The 9,844-nt window shown below is 38.3% G+C and overlaps 1 long non-coding RNA gene across 1 annotated transcript; it reads left to right on the top strand.

Moving 5' to 3' along the window:
* The first annotated feature begins 7,202 nt into the window (after positions 1–7,202).
* On the top strand, positions 7,203–8,349 carry LOC145090578 (uncharacterized). The gene is made up of 3 exons (XR_013701656.1): positions 7,203–7,446; positions 7,629–7,703; positions 7,811–8,349. It is a non-coding gene; the product is annotated as an uncharacterized LOC145090578 (long non-coding RNA).
* Positions 8,350–9,844: the final 1,495 nt, after the last annotated feature.

Genomic DNA, 9,844 nt, shown 5'->3' with positions numbered 1-9,844 from the left:
CTGCTCCAGCAGAATCGCGAAGAACCTTCAATGCCAATTGAACAACCCGAATTGAATGAAGGGCATTCTGAAGGAGGGAACTTCAGTGGGACAGTTGGTCAAGCCAACCCACCGATTGTTAGGCAAGTCAACCAGGATGGAGGAAATGATGGGCATGGATGCAAGTACAAGGATTTCATGGCATTCAAGCCACCATGTCTATCCGGAAGCCCGATGCCGGTGGAAGTTATAAATTGGATCTCCAAAATGGAGACAATGTTTGAGAGTTGCGAATGCAGCAACAGACAGAAGACCACTCTTGCGATCCCTCTGTTAAAATCTGGTGTGTTGAGTTAGTGGAAGCGGTTAACTGACTCAATGCCCAAGGGAGAAGCGAGAAAAATGTCTTGGGAAGACTTTGTGGTGCAACTCAAATTGCAATACTACTCCGAGCAGGACCTTCTGGAAATCAATAATGAGTTTCAGAAATTGAAGAAGGGAAAAATGAGTGTCACTGAATACGCTGATAGTTTCACAGAAAAGATGAAGCTTATCCCATATTTAGTACCGACTGAACTCTCCAAGGTCAACAATTTTGACCTCAGACTACTAGCAGACTATGGTCCAATGGTTAAGCAAGCAACCACATTGAAAGCTGCCATCTGGGCTGCTAGAAATGTTGAGACCCAGATCAGGGAGAAGGGTTTGGAGAGGTCAGAGGTTGGTGAGAAGAGGATGTTCGACGGACCCTTGGGGTCCAGAAAAAGGGTAAATTCTCGAAGTCTAGTTTGAGAGGAGGTGGAGGAGGCGAAGCGAAATGGTGCGACAAATGCAAGAAGAATCATCATGGTAAATGTGGCGGGGAAACCACATGCTTCAAATGTGGAAAGCCAGGGCACTATGATAACGAATGCACCCTTACCAAGAAAGTGTGTTATGGGTGTGGTGAGGAAGGGCACCTCTTGAGGGACTATTCGAAGAAGAAGGAAGCATCAAATCCCAACATTCCACCAAAGCTGAAGGCGAGAGCCTTCCAGATGACACTGGAACATGCTAAAGACGAAGCCGATGTCGCTTTAGGTACCTTTATCATAAACAAATTGTCTGCCCAAATTTTATCTGATTCTGGAGCCAACTACTCCTTTATTTCGCATGAATTTGGTAGAAAACTAGCTTTTCTTGTCGATAAACTAGATAATGCTTTATTAGTCAAAGTTGATAGTGGCAAGTTTGTACCTGTTAGCCATCGTATGAAAAACGTCTTGATTGACTTGAATGGGAATATGTTCCACGAGGAATATTTGCCTATTGAGCTAAATGGTTTCAACATCGTGCTGGGGATGGATTGGCTTAGCGCCAATGATGCCGAAATACTGTGCAAGAAGAAGATTGTAAAAGTAAACCCACCAGGGAAAGAGTCATTTATGGTGTATGGGGACAAACGCAGAGTAAATTCTAGAATCATTTCGCTAATGAAAGCCAGAAAGTGTTTGGCCAAAGGATGTACATCATATTTGGCATTCGTGATCGATGCCAAGAAGGAGAAAAAGAAGATGCAGAGTATTCCTGTCGTGTGTGATTATCCGGAAGTATTTCCCGATGATCTTCCCGGATTCCCGCCTGATAGACAAGTGGAGTTCAGAATAGAATTGTTACTAGGGACGACGCCAATAGCAAAAACACCTTACCTGCTAGCACCGATGGAGATGAAGGAGCTGATGATGCAACTTAAGGAGTTATTGGACAAAGGTTTCATTAGACCTAGCTCATCACCCTGGGGAGCTCCGGTGTTATTCATAAAGAAAAAGGACGGGAGTATGAGGATGTGCATCGATTACAGAGAGTTGAACAAGGCAACAATAAAGAATAGATATCCGTTGCCAAGGATTGATGACCTGTTCGATCAACTACAAGGTTCAAGTTATTTTTCAAAGATCGACCTAAGGTCAGGATATCATCAGCTGAAAGTAAGAGAGCAGGATATCGAGAAGACTGCATTTAGAACACGATATGGACACTACGAGTTTTTGGTTATTTCGTTTGGACTAACCAATGCTCCAGCAACATTCATGGATTTAATGAACAGAGTTTGTAATCCGTTCTTTGATAAATCTGTGATAGTGTTCATAGATGATATTCTGATTTACTTGAAAAGCCAAGAGGAGCATGATAGACACTTGCGAGAAGTGTTGGAAGTCTTGAAGAAGGAGAAACTGTATGCTAAGTTCTCCAAATGTGATTTTTGGATTCGAGAAGTCCAATTCTTGGGTCACATGGTCAACCAAGAAGGGATAATGGTTGATCCAGCAAAGATTGAAGCTGTGATGAGTGGGAACAACTGAAAAGTCCCACGAAGATCCGAAGCCTTCTGGGATTAGCCAAATATTACCGAAGTTTTATCCAAGGCTTTTCTTCGATCACTACTCCTTTAACAACTTTGACTCATAAAGGAGCTACTTATGCTTGGAGTGATAAACACAAAGAAGCATTCGAGCTGCTAATGAAGAAGCTATGTGAGGCACCGATTCTTTCTTTACCCGATGGAGTTGAAGACTTCGCTGTCTATAGCGATGCGTCTGGTGTTGGGTTGGGTTGTGTTTTGACCCAAAGAGAAAAGGTGATAGCATATGCGTCTCGAAAGCTAAAGGAGCATGAAAAGAACTACCCCACTCATGATTTGGAGCTGGCAACGATATTATTTGCTCTAAAGATATGGAGGCATTACCTCTATATATGGCTCGAAGTGCAAACTTTTCACTGATCATAAGAGTCTCCAATATCTCTTAATCAGAAAGAATTGAATATGAGGCAACGACGCTGGCTAGAGTTACTTAAGGACTACGACTGTGAGATACTTTACCACCCTGGTAAAGCAAATGTTGTCGCTGATGCTCTTACTTGGAAAGTCAATGTTGAATGAAAAAGGCCAAGAGCGTTGAGAATAAAAGTTGTCTCGACAATTGTAGAGAGTATAAAGAAAGCTCAAGAAGAAGCTTCTGAGAAGAATGACCGAAAGGAGGAATGTTTGGGCAAAACGTTGGTGTTTGGTACAAACGGTCATGGACTGAAGGTATTCCAAGATCGTATTTGGGTACCTAAGTCAGGAGGAATAAGAGATCTTCTGATGGATGAAGCTCACAAAACCATGTAATCGATTCATCGTGGCAACACTAAAATGTATAGGGACTTGAAACCCTATTACTGGTGGCCGACGATGAAGCTTGATATTGCAAAGTACGTAGCGGAGTGTGTGACATGTGGGCAGGTCAAGGCACAACATCAGAAACCATACGGGAGTTTAGAACCTTTACCTGTGCCTATGGGTAAATGAGAAGACATTGCTATGTATTTTGTCACTAAACTGCCCAGAACAAAGAATGGTCACGACATGATTTGGGTGGTCGTTGATCGCTTCACTAAGAGTGCGCATTTCATAGCAGCCAATGAGAAATGGTCTATGGATAAGCTTGCGAATTCTTACGTGAAGGAAATTGTGAGGCTTCACGGTGTTCCATTAACGATCGTATCGGATCGTGATAGCCGTTTCACCTCGAGGTTTTGGAAAAGTCTACAAGGTGAATTGGTCAGAGCAAACGAACGATACAAACGCTTGAAGATATGCTGAGAGCATGTTCCCTGGAATTCCAAGGTAACTGGGATGAACATTTACCTTTGGTAGAATTCTCCTATAATAATAGTTTCCACTCGAGCATAAAGATGGCACCTTATCAAGCTATGTATGGACAAAAATGTCGTACGCCGTCTTGTTGGCTTGAGGTTGGGGAAAAGCAGTTTATGGGACCCGAGATAGTCCATCAAACTACTGAAAAGTTGAAAATAACTAGGGAGAGAATGTTAGCGGCTCAGGATCGTCAAAAGAGCTATGCTGACAACAAGCGAAGACTGATGACTTTTGGAGTTGGAGATTCGGTTTTGCTTAAAGTCTCACCGTGGAAGGGACTTATAAGATTTGGTAAAAGGGGAAAATTAAGTCCAAGGTTTATTGGGCCGTTTAAATTTCTTCAGAGGATTGGGAACCAATATTACAAGCTAGAATTACCCGAAGAACTGAATGGAATTCATAACACTTTCCATGTGTATTATTTGAGGAAGTTCGCGGGAGAAATTCCCGATATAATTCCAATTTATGAATTAATAATTGATGAGAACAAGAGGTTAATTGAAGAACAAGAGGAAATCGTTGACCGAAAGACTAAGAAGTTGCGACGCAAGATGGTCGAATTAGTGCTTGTCCGATGGAAACATGCGAATGGGCCAAATCTCACCTGAGAAACGGAGAATGACATGATGAGTCGCTATCCGCATTTGTTTGTTGATGTGTGATTCCGAGACAGAATCATCCTAAGGGGAGAGAGAATTGTAACACCCGTGTTTCTGGGCTAGTCATTAATGTCGATGTAATAGTCTAGGTTAACCTTTGTAACCCGTCTTGAAATAATAAAGATGTATTATTTGAGTATTATGTGTTTTGTGCTTAATTATGTGACTTAAATGAATTAGGGATAAAAATAAGCGTCAAATGAAATGTTAGATAAACCTGATATCTATGAAGGATGTGGTAGTGGTTGTGACGAAGTTTCCGAATATATAAAGAATGTCGAAATCCGAGTTATAACGAAGAAGTTATGACCTGTCGAAGTTTCGCGACAGAACCGACACGACGCTGTATGACGTAAAATATGAATTTAAGATAGAGCGATATCTAGCCTTAGTGATCTAAATGAAAGTCGTAGAATATGTTAAACCGAGAGCGTGCATAAAAAGAACGTCTAAATCTAACTTCGTATGAGGAAGTTATGATTTTTCGAAGTTTCGACTTAGCGGTGTGCAGCCCAAAGTTCGAATATGAGATCGAGAAATATTTATCTGAAACAATCTAAATGAGAATTGAATATCTCATCGATAGTAGTCCAACGGTGAAAAGACCGACGAAAACGGACGTTGAATGAAGGAGTTATGAATTCCTAATAGAGTTTTCCTGTCCTGGCCTACTAAAATATAATAAAATATAATAAAAATAATGTCAAAATTAGCCAACGAAGTCTAAACTAGAGTTGTAGAGCATAATCTCACCTACGTGTGGATATAAAGAACGTTGAAAACGGAGCTCGTATGCGAAAGATATGGATTTCTGAAGTTCGGGGCACGATTTTCGATACTAAGTCGGTGTTCACAACGTGAAGATTGTGTTCACGACGTGAACTCAGTGATTTGACCTTTCAAAGCCTGCTAGACCCAACTTACGATGACGCATGCAATGATGATCAAGCTCACGACGTGAAATAAGGGTTCACGACGTGAATTTCAAGAAATCAGCCCTATAAATAGAATTGAAGAGGCAACCAGCCGAGGTTGTTAATTCACTCTTCTCTCACCCATATTGCCTCGATTTATGTGCAAAGAAGTACCCCCCGAAGCCCCAGTATCATCCCGAGACCTGAAGCGAGTCCCGAAGCCCGAAGATCCTGAGAAGAAAAGAGTTTCCGAGCCGAAGCTCTGCTTGCAAGAAGCCCGGTGTGTGAAGATCTTCCAGTTTCACCGAAGAATACTACATTTAGAGCCGTAGTGGTGTCCGATCATCTTCTTATCAGATAAGTGTGTAGTTACTTTCTTCTAACACATAAATACGAAGTATTCTCTATAAAATACGTGCTGTGTGTTTATATGTTATATGTTCTTTGAAATTAGTATTGATTGAATGTTTTATACATGTGTTATGTCTATATATATTTATCTACAAAGATGTTGGGTAGAACATGGGTAGATAGTGGATGTGTGATGAAATAAAATGATGATAGGCCTCGATGTTGTTGTTAATCTAGTCATTTAGCAAAGTATGGATGACGACCACGAACTCTCTCTAGACTGTCCAGTGGAACGCTGGCAGGTTCATAACGTGTAGGTGTTGTGAACGATATGTTCACTGGTGTACTCTATCCCCGTCATGGTTGCCTTTAGGAAATCTATTGTTGAGGAAACCCCTTTGCAGTAATGTCCATCCCGATGAAATCTTAGATTAGGTCCCTGGTAATAGATATTGTTTTAGGGACGTAAACTGAGGATAACGGGAATGGGTAATCAGGTTATTGTTGGTTGGTGAAATTAAATATAATTATTTATTGTGGGTTGAAAACCCTATATGCTCACTAGGCTCCCAAGCCTGACCCACTCAGTTTCTTTGTATTACAGGTAGTGGCGCCATAGCATAAGTTGGAAAACTTGTGAAGATATTTTTGTTTATAGACCAGTAGTTGTAAATAACTGTTGTAAGGTCTATGTTGTACTGTTTATGCTTTTGGTCTGTATCAGAGCATGACATCCCGAGTTTTGATATATAATGAAAATACATTTCTTTAAGAAAATGCTTTTATAAACCTTAATTTATCATGTATTGTTTTGGGAACAAATTCCGCAACTCTTTTAATCAAATGATTATTCTGAAAATTATTTTAAAAGCATAAATTAAAACGGTCTTTTCTAGCCGTGATTTTGGGGATGTCACAACCTTTGGGCAATTAGCAATAAAGTGACTGATTTCATTACAAGTAAAACATAAATAAGTGATCATTGTATAATTCCAACATATATGTCTCCTTTTCCCACACTTAAAACATTTTTGGTGGACCGGAAGCACTATTACAATTGTCTGCATGGTTTTTGCGACAATTTTTACACCATTTGCCTTTGTTCCTTTTAAACTCAGTAGGATGCAATTTTATCGATGTTTTTTTCTCTTTTTTATACCCTTCAGATTAGCTTGCTAATGATGCTTATCCCCTCTTATCTCTCTCTCTCTCTCTCTCTCTCTATATATATATATATATATATATATATATATATATATATATATCTGTCTGTCTATCTATCTCTTTCTTTCTTTCTTCTCTCTCTCTCTCTCTCTCTCTCTTTCTCTCTCTCTCTCTCTCTATATATATATATATACCATCTTATAAAGCATACATAATTTAGTCTTAAACACCACTTATTATGCATGATGTACAATAAATAAAGCTACCTCTTAAAAAATTGTCTTAAAGACAACTTATGCAGCTCTCTTTACAACTAAATGATGCATAAAAAAATAAGGGGCAAATGTATGCGGAAAAGGCAACCATCGTGACTGGACATCACATGGATCGAGCAGGTTCTAATTATATCTGTCGATCCTTCTCAACGATCTAATGGTTACAAACACCTTCACACTCTCCTAGAATCTTCTGCGTTTCAAATTTTGATACCAGAGAATACGCTCCAGTCACCACCATCTCTACTCCGTTTCAATCTTTCTGTCTGCTACCATCAAAACCCTAAAGATTCACCGCTCAGATCTACCATGTTCTCTCAGTATGATTTGAGGGTGATGGTGCGAAACCCTAACTACAAAGAAACATATCTGCCCAAATCTCGTATATTTCCTCGACATGAACACCAAACACCCCTGTTCTGGTAAGAGCTTTCAGATTTCTATCTGTGTTATAAAGCCTTTGTTATTATATTTTGTCTTTGTCCTTTTCGTCATCTTATACTATTTGTTTGATAAAACTCAGAATTAAAGAAGGAAAGTTAACATTCAGATTCTATCAGTTTAACCTATAAATGATGGACTTAGATCTCTTTTTTTGTTACAGATATCGTGGTTTTAGGGAAGTTTACTGAAAGGAGTTGCAGGAACAAAAATCAAAGGGACGAAGGGGAACATAAAGGTGAACGAAAAATTGTTGCGTCCTTTTGTTTAATTTTTTTGCCCCTCTTTTACGAGCCCTAAATTGAAATTTGTCTTACTTGGGTTTTTAATCTGGTGCATCTATAGTCGCAGGGAATAGTCCAAGTCGTCAAGCAGGGTTGATTCTTTGCTTTGTCTGACATTGTTATTTGCTTTCCTAGGTTTGATTTTGATTTTCCTTCCTTTTTGTTTCCTGATATCACATGTTTGATTGTTCTTCCACGGGTTCTTATGCTTTTTAGCTCAAATAAAGGTATACATTTTTTGGTCAACAAACCTTCTGAAACACAATCCACCACCATAATTGTCACTAACCTTAGATCTTAAGCTCAACACTGCCACAACTCGCCTCCATTTAACTCTGTTATCATCACTTCTATTTGTGTTATCTAAGTAGGTTGGTTATTTGTATTTGTTACATGTATGTATTATTTTTAATTTTTTTTTATTTAGCAATGGAAAAGATGATGGATCAGGAAGATGAACATGGATGTTCACATTGTAAAGGAATCAAGAAGAAAGTAAGAGTTAGGTTTATTTTTTTGTTTGGATCTTGAATTTTTAGTTTCTGATTAGATCTTCTTCAAAAATTTGAACTCCAAATGTTCTATGTTTCTATAATAAATTTTGCTAACAGTTTATGTAAATTTCTATATGTGTTCGTGTGTTTGAATGTTTTTTTAGCATGTCTAAACTTTTTTATTTAAGTTTTTAAAAGGTTAGAGTAATAAATTAACAGATCCAGAGGTCAGAAAGTATTTTGTTTTTGTTTCATTTAAAATGTAACCATCTTTTTACCTGGTAAATGTATTTAACGATGAAATAAAAGTTTTATGCTTTGGTTGTTTAAAATAAGTTTAATTGTGTTCATGTATGTAAGGTTGTCGTGCGTTTGTATATTAATATTTGGTGTTACAAGTTTCATTTCATGTGTATAACTGTGAAATTTGTATATAATTTGATATTTTGTTGTAAGACAACAATTAATTAAAAAATAAAGATGATTATCAATGAATGAGAAATGAGGATTATTAATATAAATTTGTGATTATAACTTTTAACAAAGTACATTTGTGAAAAGTGATTGCTTAGTTCATCACCTAATAGTGTAGCTTATACAAATGGTGAAAAGTCACTACTCACCTCATACTAGCTTCTACAGTTGAAAAGCGAGTACCTACAATTAACGGGGACATGAAATCAAACGAAAAGTGAGTGCTTACAATTAATGGGTATGTGTGACATCCCCAAAATCTTGGCCAGAAAAGACCGATTTTCATTTATGCTTTTAAATATTTTCAGAGTAAATCCTTTTGATTTGAAAGAGTTACGGAATTTGTTCCCAAAAACAAAACATGATAAAACATTGTTTACCGAAGCATTTCATAAAAGAAATGTATTTTCATTATAATCAAAACTCGGGGTGTCATGTTCCGATACAGACCAATAAGCATAAACGAATACATTACAAGTCATATAACAAATATAAACATATGCAGACTTGTAAACAAAACAACTTGATGGTTCATCCATCTCATGCCCTTCCGCCACTACCTGTAATACAATTTAAAACTGAGTGGGTCAGGCTTGGGAGCCTGGTGAGCATATAGGGTTTTCAACCCACAATAAATATCATATTTAATTTTCACCAACCAACAATAACCCAATTACCCATTCCCGTTATTCTCACTTTAATGTCCCTAAAACAACTAACATAAGGGACCTAGTCTAAGAATATTTCATCGGGGCGACAACACATGCTTCGGGGGTACCTCAGCAATATAAGTCAAATAAGGCAACCATGAGGGGGATGGAGTACAGCGAATGAACACCCAAGTTCATTAACACCTACAGGTGGCGAACCTGCTAATGTTTCCACAAGACTGTCTAGAATAGCCAGTGGTCGTCATCTAAACTCCGCTAGATGACTCAATCAAACAACAACGAGGCCTCTCATCTGTTTATTACACACCAACTGTCTACCCATGTTCTACCCAACATATTAGTAGATAAAAATATACATTTGTATACATAGTTTAAAGAAAACCTGTATAGCATGCTTTAATCAACACATATATCACATAACAGATGAGGCACACACACACATAGCACATATCTCAT

The sequence above is a fragment of the Lactuca serriola genome, chromosome 2 (genome assembly GCF_051521515.1).
Source record: "Lactuca serriola cultivar US96UC23 chromosome 2, Lser_US96UC23_V15, whole genome shotgun sequence".
NCBI classification, from domain to species: Eukaryota; Viridiplantae; Streptophyta; class Magnoliopsida; order Asterales; family Asteraceae; genus Lactuca; species Lactuca serriola.
Note: the sequence above shows the minus strand (reverse complement) of the source record. Positions and strands in the feature narration are given on the sequence as shown.